Source organism: Amphiura filiformis, chromosome 14, assembly GCF_039555335.1.
Source record: "Amphiura filiformis chromosome 14, Afil_fr2py, whole genome shotgun sequence".
NCBI classification, from domain to species: Eukaryota; Metazoa; Echinodermata; class Ophiuroidea; order Amphilepidida; family Amphiuridae; genus Amphiura; species Amphiura filiformis.
Genome location: NC_092641.1, coordinates 59765149 through 59778698, shown reverse-complemented (window position 1 = coordinate 59778698; position 13550 = coordinate 59765149). Strand labels below are relative to the sequence as shown.

General features: G+C 34.4%; 1 protein-coding gene across 2 annotated transcripts in view; it reads right to left on the bottom strand.

Annotated features, from left to right (window-relative positions):
• Positions 1–5954, bottom strand: part of LOC140170381 (uncharacterized) — a 105422-nt gene extending 99468 nt beyond the window's left edge. Inside the window, exon 1 of one of the 2 annotated variants that reach the window (XM_072193757.1) lies at positions 5794–5954. The gene's annotated coding sequence lies outside the window, so the exon portion shown is untranslated. Of the gene's footprint in view, positions 1–4685; positions 4725–5793 lie in introns of those variants that run through there. The other variant, XM_072193758.1, reaches the window with a different exon arrangement.
• Between the last annotated feature and the right edge of the window lie 7596 nt (positions 5955–13550).

The following is a 13550-nucleotide window of genomic DNA, read 5'->3' as shown; positions in this document are numbered from 1 at the left end:
ATTTCCCTGGTATGTTTTTGAACAACTTCTCATCTTCTCATCAATAAGTATCATTACAAACTTTTTTGTCATTACAAACTTTTTGGACAACATGTTACCAATGACACTGAATTGCTTCATTGCCCATTACGTTTGATACAACATTGATATTGCATATTAAAGCCATATTATAACATTTGCTGAGGAGAACGCCCTCAAAAAATTTAAATTCTGGTTTTACACGATTGTTATGTACTTTAGTCAATAAAGATACTCTGCAAAAATGAATACTTTAGGTGCTGTAGTTTTGTCAAAATCTGAGATTTTGAATAAAACGATGGAACCGGCGTTTTATTATTACGATGGAAATATTAGTCGAACACGTATGCACAGTACGTACACGGCGTGCGGGATACACATACACACACACCCCGAGGATCGTACCGTATTACAACCGCGGGAGTAACATGCATGGGCGCTAGTAGTAAATTCCAATTTTCTATGCTTTACCTCACTTGTTCGGCTCAAAATTAAAAGGGGGCATTATCTGACAGTAAAAGCTAACATTTTATGGAAATGAAATACTAATCTAATTTTACAGAAATGTTATAATATGGCTTTAAACGTAACGAAATTCAACGGACAATGTAGCGTTAAATATTTGTCTTGTGTTATAGTATTCCAACATGCCTCACTTAACTTCTATACATTAGGAAATTGTTACAATTCTCAGACAGTCGCCTAAATACCTTACTAATGTTGATAAGAAGGAAAGTGCATAGACTTTTAATTAGTAATGAAATGAATAAATAAATATAAACATATAAAAACATATACCGTATTGGCATTTAATGAAACTAAATTAAGATCAGCACCCAAATGTAGGCTCTTCAATGGAAGTTTACCAGTGCCAGAGTTTTAAAGTGTAACGAATTAAAATTTTCATTAGTGTTATGCATTTCTAATTTCTGCATGTGTTCACTGAATGTTTTAGTCTGAGGGTATAGACAGAGAAATAATGACCTTTTTAGTTTCTGACGTATGTGTCATACGTGTAACGTGTTAATATTTACTGCCCCTTGTCTTGAAAAACACATTGTTCTCATGTTTATTTTAATTTTCAATTCATTTGTTTCAAAGATGGTTATTAAGTTTCAATAACAGGGAAGTCAGTTTTGCATATGGTCGTACTCTTTAGAATGCAGGTGCCTAGTGGACACAATTGAATGAAAGAGTGTGTTGCAATAAAAGGCTCATAAAATAAAACTGTTGTAGGGACTATTGAACATAATATATAGCATTAACATAAAGCTTCAACAACTAAAAAATCCAACTTAGTTTCAAAATAATTATTTGCCTTATAGCACTTTTTACTTACCCTGTAGTTAACACATGACGTATATTGATTTTGAGAAAATATTGAGGCAACGTATTCTCATAATATTTTGATAACAAAGATCAATCATGTGTCATATTCGTCCCGGAATAACGCGTTTGGATAACAGTTATATTGGGCTATTCCAGAAATTAAAGGCACCCCCGCCCCAGACATAGGATTCCAAAAAAATTTCGCTTTTTTTTTTTGCTCTGGTAATTTCCAAAAATGTTGGCAAAAATTAGCCTGTCTTCTTTAGGGACACTGGGAATTCACAATTTTGTAATTATTTTATTGTCAAAAAGGGAATTCCCATTTTTTCTTTTGATAAAATTTTGAGAAGGGAATTTCCACAAATTTATGGTACAAACTTATGTGTCTTCTTTGGGGTGCCATTACTTTCTGGAATAGCCCATTCAACGTGAAGCAACATTGAACAAGCATTTCATTTCGGTTTGCTGGGAGGTTTCTTAATACTGTTTTAAACTGTGATAAAAATAGAGTGTTGAGGTTTATTTTGCTAATAATAAACATTTTTCATTAAGATTTCATGGACTGTGATGAAATTAAACCAATATTATTATATCGAGTCAATAAGCTTTTTTCTTGAAGTCAAAAATGACAAATCAAGTCGTGAAAATTGGATCAATTGGAAAAAATTATTGGTATTTCTATTTTATTATTCAAAAAATAATTGGTATTTCTATATTATTTTTATCTTACAGTTTTTGTCTTGCTAATACGTGCTTTATCCTAAAGCTAATTTTAATACACCCTTCTTGGAGTTACATGACTCAAAATTCGGTTATTTATTCCTGATGATTCAAAAACTCTGGTATGATACTTAGTGTTATTATTGATGAATGACGATCATCTTTCATCAAATAAAAGGACGTGAGAAGTGTCTGCGCTTAATGGAGGCTGCCAGACAGTTATAATTTAACAATTGGATGTAGCAAAAGTATCACAGTTATCACTCCCTGATGAGCTGAGTGATTTTCGCAGCATGATTTGTACAAAACAAATATCACAAAAGTACTCATGGGAACAGACTGCATGCAGCTCAATCGCGAACATTCAGTTTGGGGATACTGGAACATAATAAACTATGTTAAAACTGAGGTAGGTGCCACCTGGAAAATAAGAATTCTAACATGGTTTTACTGAACCAGTTAGAATTTATGTTGTAAAAAGTCTGTAACCTGAGAACTTACATGTGAGGATGCTGTTTTTTGTTTTATTTTTTTTCGGGGGTTGTTGTTGTTGTTGTTATTGTTGTTGTTGTTGTTTTTAAAATAGCTACCAAATCATGTGAAAAGTAACTTTATGATTAATATAGTCACGTAAGAGATATAATTGACCAGATTAAGGTATTAATAGGAAGGCACCACAATAATAAGAACTTGATGTATACTAAATCTCTCACATAAAGTCTTAATGTACCCTGTAATCCAATCCCATGACATCCTGATGGCACATATAAATGATTAGAAAACTCTCAGCCATTACGTCCAATGATGATAATGTACTCTTAGAATTGAATGGATGCATCAATTAAACTATCTCCGATAGTCTGGACGCTATACAGCAAAGTGAGCTGTGATGGATTGATTTGGGGATTGATATGGAATAGTTTGCAACATCGGTTGCACTTTCTGCACTCTCTGACAATACATTATAAGGACGGTTAAACATTTACTGCAGCATAGATAATGTATTATTCGTCTAACGTCGCTTGAAAATAAAAATGAAAGTATGATCCTACAGAATACTTTATAAATACTTTATAAATAATGTCAAACAACTGAAACCCTATTAAAGTATCATTTAGCATAGAATCGGATAATTTTACTGCTCTAGAAATCAAGGCAATAAAGCATAAACTTTTAAAATATTTGAGCTATATTAATTTGCACAATACAAACCATAGAAATGAGCAGCATTAGTAAAAACTGCATAATAAAACCACCGGGACAAGTAGTAACATTTGTGCTATTGTAGTTTTTGTAAACTTCCCTGTGGTTTGTATTCTACATTAATCTTTTTTTGTCCTTGCCTTGTTCTCTACATCGAGTGGTATATATTTATGTTTTTTATATATCCGAGGCATCGTCTTAGTCCTCGTCTTGTACCATGCACCTAATGATCTTGCTTCTTTGTACATCGACTGTTGGATACATCATTACTTGCTTTATCAACAGGTACTTCAGTTATATTTATAAATGCGCTTTTATAAATACGCACGTGACCACCTCCGCGCTGCCATAACAGCTTGCAGGCAGTAAGTCTTGAAGTGACTTTCTACATAGCGGATGGTCTTCCTATATATTTGAATGGAAAGGCGGGACAACATGAGACTACTGTGCAGCAAAATTGTCTATTTTGTTCAACTTTGTGATTATATTGTAAATGTTTCCGTCGTTGAATATTTTTTTCCGTCGTCAAATACTTTCAAAATGTTGTTTTGATAACATATTACAAATTCGGAATCCCCCATGTGTAATAATTTTGCTATTCAATTAATACTTAAATTTGATGACATTTATCTACAGGGTTCCTATCCTTTTCTGTACAGTGGTCAATGCATGAGGATTTGATCACGCTTGCTGGTCTTGGTATGTCGTGCCCATGAATCACGTGCGTATTTATAAAAGCGCATTTATAAATATAACCGAAGTACACTGATCAACATTTATATAAAATTAAAGCTCTATCATCGCATCGTCAAACCATCTTGTATAAAGTGCAATAATATTGGTCTAGATGCCAACATTTTAAAATAAAATTGAAAACCGACTATATGGCTACAGTTTTACATTTACCTTATTTTGAAATACGATCGAGAATAATGCCTGGTACTTTTAAGTGAGTTATCAGCTCACATCAATTCAAATACCCACACCAGTATAAGTATGAGTGATAACTCAGTTATCAAACTTCCTAACATTCGCTAGTCCTAAGAGTAGCTAGTCCTAGCCATAATTTTAACCGTAACTTTCTGACTGGCTAACCTTTGTTTTGTTTTTTATGACCAACGAAGTATACTAGCAATCAGTTGCCGTTAACATGTTCTAATGTTTTTTTTATTATAATTACGGTCAATTTTATATTCTGCATCATAAAATACTGGAACCCATTCCTATATCATATAACATTTAAATTGAATAATAACAATACTCAGGTTAAATAACAAGTCATGACGGCTAAGCTGTTAATTAGACACGGAGCGTATCCCACGTAATTATATATTTTTCATTGTAACACTCTGTAAGCACAAACAATGTATTTCAAGAATAATAATAAAACATTAATAATTCTTAATATGACTTACCAATTCTCATTTTGGTATTCCTCTATCCGTTTAGTTCATATTATTCATGAGCAATAACAGACATAAAAGCCGAATGTTATTTATGAAATGAAACCATTCTACAGCAGTAAAACTATTTGATCTATAACTGTATATCAAACATATCAACCATACCTACCTAGTAGTTTGTAATTGAGGTGACAAAGGTGCCAAATACAAATAATATGCAATATGCAAATAAGCTCATTAATATTAATTAATATGCAAATAAATGACACACAAATATACAGCACATCAGGCCATCATATTCAATCACCAAACCAAGTTTGAAACTGATCGACAGTGGATTAATGAATTTGCATTTGCCCAGACAGCCAGCCAAACAAACAAATAAACAAACAAAACAAATAAACAACCAGACAACCTAAGGTGTGAAACCGTAGCCTCTCAAAAACGTCAGTGCAGTTGAATGGTTTAAAGACTATTTAATTATACCTGGATTAATGACAACCTTCACAAACGTTACCAGACAACCATTTGGATAATAACATAAGCCCCACATAATGTGTGGGGCCAAAAATGAAAATATTGAACTGATATTTCAATCCAAACTTCATTTCAACCATCCTATAACCGTCAGGGAACCCACGATGGCATTTTGGATATATAGAATAAATTTAGCAATGACTTGGTGATCAATGACCTTGGTTCTAAAATGCATTCAATTATATTTAATGGATTTCAGTAGCTAGAGTTGTAATTTCATGTAACATCTAATTTTCGTTAATAATACTCATGTAAGTATAATAATTAACCGGTTTATTGCAAAATGAATATAACTGTTCATCCCCTTTATTTTTGCTCATAACATTCTTCATACTCTTTTAAAATGTATTTAATTATATTTAATGAATTTCAAGAAGGAGAGTAGCTAGAGATGATATTTTATGTAACATCTAATTTGCGTTAATAATACTCATGTAAGCATAATAAGTCATCACAATTAACCGGTTTATTGCACAATGAACATAACTGTTCAACCGGTTATCTTTGCTCATAACATTCTTCATACGCAAATAATAAACATTACGAATAATAATAGAATATGAGTACAATTAAATTGACTTACCAATTCTCATTCTGTTATTCCTCTACTTGTCTAATTCACATTATTCCAACATAACATCGTACAGTAAATCAAACATAATTAATGTACAACATAAGAATTCCAATTGTCGAATGGAGTAACTAACCCGCGAAAACACACCACCGTTTGCAGGCTGCTTCTGTTAAATGCAAACTCATGCACGGATCAAGCAATTTCTTCGCGCGCTTTGTAGAGCCCGACTGACTAATACAATGGGCTATTCCAGCTGAATTCCAAACACCCCTATGAAAGATATGACCTTACTTTCCCATACAGTGGTGTATATTTCAAATGAAGTCACAAAGTCTGGTAACCCCGGGATTAAGGTGATGTCTTCTATTGGGGTGTATGGATTTCAACTGGAATCGCCCAGGTCGTCATCATCAGAGTGAGATATGTAATACGGTGATTCTTAAGTCGCAGGACGCTCATTGCCAACCGCTATTATGACGTTGTAATAGCTCCCCTGTGTTAAAAGTCCTCGATGCTGTTTAAAACAGTTTTAGTCTCTAATGAGGCAGCATTTGATGAAGTCCTCCATATCCCATTGCGCCACTAGCCTATTACAGTGATCTATGACCCATTCGTCGAAAATGTCTTCACATTTTTTCTTAAGCTACCAGCTTGTATCTCAAGTACTTGATAAATAAGCTACAAGCAAATTGTACTATGTTATTATAGTTCTGCGTTACACTTTACAATAACATAATGGGTATACCACTAATTAGAGTTAGGCAGAAAAAAAGAGGAACCATTTTTTTGTATGGCATCTGAAAAAGATGCTTAAAAATCACTGTAAAATACTAAATGTGCAAATGTCAGAGAAATATGCATAAATGCGTAAATCGTGATTCAAATTACCTATAAAACTGTGTTATAGATATAATTAGTGGTATTTAGCCTATAGTAACAGCGTTCGAAATAAAGTGCGTCCTTGCGTAAAATTCCGGACCCACAAATTTCCTACGTGACCCGTAAGAATTGAACCAAGAGCAGAAAATCCTAGTTTTGTTGTTCCACTGGAAAATCTGGTTCATAAATACGTCCCTCTCCCTGAGTATACTTTCATTTTAGTTTCCCATCAAGTTTTCAACCCGGGTTTTCAATTTTCTACAATCTACATACCGTGATCGCCGTAGCTAATTCTCTCTCTTGAAATTTTACAGGCAAGAGTCCGGGTTCGGACCCTTGAAATTTCAAAGGCAAGGGTCCGGAGGACCCTTGGATTTTTTTTCTTACTTCGAGGCCTGATAGTAACGTACTCGCAGTACATGGTTAGGCTATTCTTCTGTATAATTGGTCTTATCGCCAGGATCTGTAGTCGTGCAGACATAAAAAAAAAAAAGTGTATCGTAATGGCGTATTGGTTCTATAATGCATTGCCCGAAGAAATATTATGTTGCCACAAATATGACATCTCTCAGAATATGTAACAATGAGGCGAAAACAAGGGGCGGTACAGATATCAGTTATTGTTTAAACAACGTAGACTTGCACAAACTATGAAATTCTGTAGTTTTATAACACACTGGATAATCTGAGAGCAAATTAGCATACCATTTTTACTTATTCCAATGTTCTGATCTGTGACTACAAACGATGGATTTCCATAAATTCTAGAGATTTCTCTTTGATGTTTGATGACTAATAACTATAACTAAATTTACTCAATATATAGAGCATACCCCCTTCCTCATGACTTTGTGTTTATTTTTTTTGTATGTTTATAACGTCTGAAAACATGTATAAACAACAACTATGACAACAATAACAACAAAGATTTGCGTCGAAATGCTACTCAATTTCAAAAGCAGGCATTTTGGTGCACATTAAGACTACGCACCAGATGCAATTTTCGAAAGCGTAAAATGTGCACCGTTTTAAAGTTTAAGGACGTTAAAATAAGCCTCAGCACATTACAACATATACAAAAACAAATTTGTACATCCCACAGTTTTCACTTTTGACAGCATTGCACGATTATGAATAGCTATAAATGAAAAAATGGGTTACCATAGGCTTTTTCGACTCGTTTCCTTTCCGAAAATGTATAGTTTTATAATACTTTGGACTTGAAGACCTGAGCGCACGACAACCGTAAGTCATATTTGGCATTTTGAGATATGATCGTTTAAACTTAAAAAAAAAGATAATTTGGAAACCAAAAAAGCCATAATATTGTTACTTCTCAGGTACACGGGTATAGGCAAGAAAAATCATTTTGTATATCAACCAAGTAAATATCTGTAATATTGATCTATATTGATCGATTTATGATTTTTGGACTTACGCTCGGATTCAAACAAAAGCTCATGACTAAAAACTGAATGCAGATGTTGGAGATATTTAACCACATTGGTAACCTATGTGCAAAGACGAGCAATTTGACGCCTTGTTTGTTGAATTTGAAGGTTGTTTTAAAATTTGACCTCAGTTGACCTTTAACCAGAAGAGACACTCTACTCATTAACCGAGCTCAAAGTGTATGATAAATTATATATTTTCGTAATCGTTGTGATGAGACGAGTAATTTGACATGTCTCTTGACGACATTGGACATTTTTTTATTTTTGACCCCTCTTGACCCCTCACGTGACCCCTATGGGGAGGGGGCAAAATGTCAAAAAAAATGTCAAAACTTTTGTCTTCATCCAATAGCTTCAAAACCACCTGTAACTCAATTTCGTTAAAAGTGGACTTTTTGCGCTCAGGTCTTGCGCTCGTTCTCTCCCATTACTCTTCCCTTAATCAGGGTTTGCGTCCAAACAACGAATTTCCTTCATGCTGAAAGATTGTATGTGTTTATACTGCAGTCAATATTGTTGAATTTGTACAGTTTTAATTGGGTAAAACTGAGTTGAGTTCCGAGCAAAGGAAGGGAGGAAGGCTGAAACGGACGGAAGAAATATTTCTCAACTAAATTAAACAAAGTGAAACGTGAAGTAGATTTAATATTTAAACATCCAAATGACACGCAATGTAACAATTTTACCCGGGGGGCACTTAACGCAAATGACCATACGGGTATGTTCCCCGGAAAGACCCCCCCTTTTTTTTCTTTGGATGTCGCAGCTCCAAAAGACCCCTATATTTGACCAAATAGAGCTCCGAAAACCCTTGATTTTGGTAATTTCAGCTCTCAAAGACCCCAAAATTGCTCATTCCTCATATTCTGGGTTTTTAAGGCGATTTTCAACCAAAAAGCCAAGAAAGACCCTTGATTTGAATGTTCGCAGTTCCAAAAGACCTCCTTTTACTGGTACGCCATCAGCTCCCAAAGAACCACCCCCTCGAAATTCCAGGGGAACATACCCACCAACATTTTTTGATGGGCCACCTGGGCAATTTCATGACGGTGTAAAACGTGTAACATTTTGAGTGAGCACCACGGCATTAGCATTAATTAGATACATGGGCCCCATGCCAAGCTGTAGAGTTACTGACATTAACGATTTCGCACCGAAACATTTAAAGAATAAGGATTTCCAATTATCATCAATCAGACGTTATCTTAACATATCTGATCAGTAAACAAAAACGACGTGCACTTTATGCAGGCAGTTTGAATTATGGCACAATGAATAAAATAAAATATGCTGTGACCAATTATCGCCACAACAATCAATGTGGCAATACATACACACCATGGTAGGTGGGGCTTTAAATTACCAAACACTAGATGGTAAACTGATACGTGGCAACATAATGAATTAATGTTGACCATGTTGACATTCTTTTAAAAGGGCATTTTCGTGATATGATCCACAGCCTTATCCCCACTTTTCTCAAAAAAAGTTGCGATTTTATACCAATGAAAACCTCTGGCTACATAATGTTTATGCACCAATAATTTCTTGCAGATTAATTCGTTTAGCAAAAATATCGTCAAATTTGAATTTCGTTCTGGTATACCAGAATAGAATTACAACAGTGGCCTATGGAGCACAGGAGCAGTGTATTATACATAATCATGCATAACTCGCAAACGCAAAATCAGAATCAGCTGACATTTTGGGAATTAGCTTTTTTTCGTGGATTTCTACTGAAAAATGTCACAAATAGATGAAGTGCTAGGATCACGAAATCCTCCTTTAAGTGGCAACATGGTGAATAAATGTTGACCATGTTGACGTTCTTTTAATATACTATTAGGATGTATATAGCTTGCAATGTTGTTATATCTGAAACTAGTATAAAAATAACTTTTCAGACATTTTAAATTTCCATGCAATAAAGAAAGCAGCATGTATTTTTTCCTAACCGTTATGGAAATAATACCTTTTGAAAAACCACACAGACATTAAATGTGATGCGATCAAGCAAAATCAGTCGGAACTCGGAAATATTGATTTTGAGATATAGCCATACAAAGGAAATAGTTCCCTTTGTTTCCTGTTGTTTTGGAAACTCTTAATTGCTCATATCTTTGGAACTGGTTGTTCAATTTCAATGGGGCTTTCTGCAAAATGCAGCTTTGTAAATGCTTTTTACTAACCTATAAGAAACTGAAAAATTAATGTTTCCGAGATCCGACTGATTTTGCTTGATCGCATCACAAATGTACATGTATCAAAGAACAACCAGCAGCGTAGCAGAACCCTATAATTGATTAGTCTCAGGTTTCCAAGTAGTCGGTATGATTAACAATAAAATCGTGAATGTTCCCATATTCCAAGCACGTGTTTCAGCATTCAATACATATTTTATTTCATACATGGTCCTTGGGGGAAGAAATCCCAGTTTTAATTACCAGTTCTAGAGTTTTCGGGAACTTTTTAATTCTTTTTAGGAAACTTTAGTGCATGTTGGTAACAAGCACTGAAATATTGTAAATCATGACAACTAGTGACAATTTTCACTTTTCACAACGTCTCTTTTTAGTATGTAAATTGTGGTCAATCATGACACATCAATTATGTTGGTAGACTGTTCCTTACTATCCTCTACCATGTGATAGATGACAAACGTGTCCAATACGGTATTTCGATTATAGTGGATGCCATCATCACTAATTTATTCAATCATTAATTTAATCAATAATGCAATCAATCAATTTAAATAGTTCATTTATACTTTTAACATGAGTAAATGGAAGACACAATTGAGTAGTCGCTACTTTATTTATTTATGTAAAAAAACTATCAAGCTTATTTTCATGTTAATCAATTTGTTTTCGGCAAGATGAATGTTAGTATCATCTTTCGCGGAAAATAATAAAGTAATCTTGCAGTTCAGCGCGTGTGTATATTCGTACTGATGCTATTAGAACTCAACCAAGAAGCTTGGATTTCAACTTAATTATTCATATGATTTTTATATAGGAATAATGGCTGTATCCTAACCATTTCATCTGATATATCTGATATATGTAATGTCTTATTTAGTAGTATAAGCGGTTTTTTTTTTAAATTTATTTATTTTTACGATCTATTAACTATTTCCTATTCTGATACAAGTAAAATTGGATATTTATACGTAGTCGAAGGCTACCTGTTCCAGATCTGCTGTACATGAGCATATTTCCAGGAGTAAGTACTCCCATCAAATAGACTGGGAAAACGTAACCCGAAGAATTGTCCAGAAGAGTCCTAGAAGCCATTCACATCCGGAAAAATGAACATTAGTCCTGGCCCTGTCCTACAGACCCGTATACAATTTTTCAGGGAGAAAGTTTGAATGTTGATTCGAGTAGGGTATGCATAGGTCTTTCAAATTCTACTAGGTGGAAAATTCCAAACCCGGGCAAACTCTGTATATGGCCGTTTTTCAAAATGGCCGCCAAAATGTACTTATGAACCAGGTATAATGACAATAACTCTGAAACTATTTGACCTAGAGGGGTGATTGAGGTGTCTATCCCCACTAAATCAAGGCTGTCTGATTGAATGAAGGGGGTTTCATGGTTGTCCGAGGTCTAGGACACCTGAAATCCAAGATGGCCGCCCGTAGCAACCATAATCATCATATTCGCCAGATGAAATGACAATAATTCGGAATCTGCTTGACCTACAAGGGTCATTAAGGTGTCTATCCCCACTAAATCAAGGCTTTCTGATTGAATAAAGGGGTTTCATGGTTGTCCGACGTCTAGGACACCTGAAATTCAAGATGGCCGCCCATAGCAACCAGATAATCATCATATTAGCCAGATGAAATGACAATAATTCGGAATCTGCTTGACCTACAAGGGCCATTTAGGTCTCTATCCCTATGAAATCAAGACTGTCTAATTGAATGAAGAGGGTGTCATGGTTGTCTGACGTCTAGGACCCCCGTGACTAGGACAACCACAATCTAAGATGGCCGCCCATAGCAACCATATAAATATTCACATTAACCAGGTGAGATGACAATATCTCAATAATTATTTGATCAGAAGAGCAATTAAGGCGTGTAACTTCGCTAAATCAAGGCTGTTTGATTAAATGATGTGATATCATGGTTGTCTGAAGTCGAAGTCACACCAAACCAGATGGCAGCCATAGCAACCACTATTAACCAAGTAAAATGTCATCAATTAGAACCTCTGTAACATAGAGGCTGGATTAATGCCGCCAAAATATGTTTTTTCACTAAAAAATGGGTTAGAGTGTCATTGAAACAGCATTATAAGCAATAAATATTCAAAATAATCGATGAAAAATGGCTTTGAGGGTTATAGCAGAAACGTTTCTCCCTAAATGATGTTGCTAATATGTTTTTAATCCAAAATGGCGCCGATTATGAGGTCCAAAATGGCCTTCAAAATACATGATATAAACTCAAAAAATGGGTTACAGTGGCATTAAAACAGCATTTAACACATTAAATATTCAAACTTATCAATGGTAAATGGCTTTGAAGGTTACAGCAGAAACATTTCTCCCCAATTGTGTTGTTAACATGTTTCAAATCCAAAATAATGCCGATTATGAGGTCAAAATGGCCACCAAAATACTTTTTTCACTCAAAAATGGGTTAGAGTGGCATTAAAACAGCATTATAAACATTAAATATTCAAAATAATCAATGAAAAATGGCTTTGAGGGTTATAGAAGAAACATGTCTCCCCAAATTATGTTGCTTATATGTTTTAAATCCAAAATTATATTTTTGATATTATGAGGTCCAAAATGGCCTCCAAAATACATTTTTTCACTCGAAAAATGGGTTAGAGTGGCATTAAAATAACATTTAACACATTAAATATTAAAACTTATCAATGGTAAATGGCTTTAGAGGGTTACAGCAGAAACATTTTCCCCCAAATTGTATTGTTAACATGTTTCAAATCCGGTATCCAAAATGGTGTCCATTATGAGGTCCAAAATGGCCGCAAAAATACATTTTAAGCAGCCATAAGTAGTATTAAAACAGCATTAAACACATTAAATATTCAAAATAATCAATGGTAATCCGTTTTAGGGATTACAACAGAAACATTTTGTACCAAACAATAGGTTGTTAACATGTTTTAAATCCAAAATGGTGCCAAAAATGAAAACCAAAATGACCGCTAAAGTATTTTTTTCATACTAAAGGCGACATTAAAACAGCATTAAAAGCTGAGAAAAATGTATTTGGCCGCTATTTTGGGCTTCACTTTGGGCGCCATTTTGAATTTGACACCTGTGAATGACACAATTTGGTTACAAATGTCTATCTGTAGCCCTCAATGCCATTTACCATTGATAAGTTTGAATATTTAATGTGTTAAATGCTGTTTTAATGCCACTCTAACCCATTTGTTGAGTGAAAAA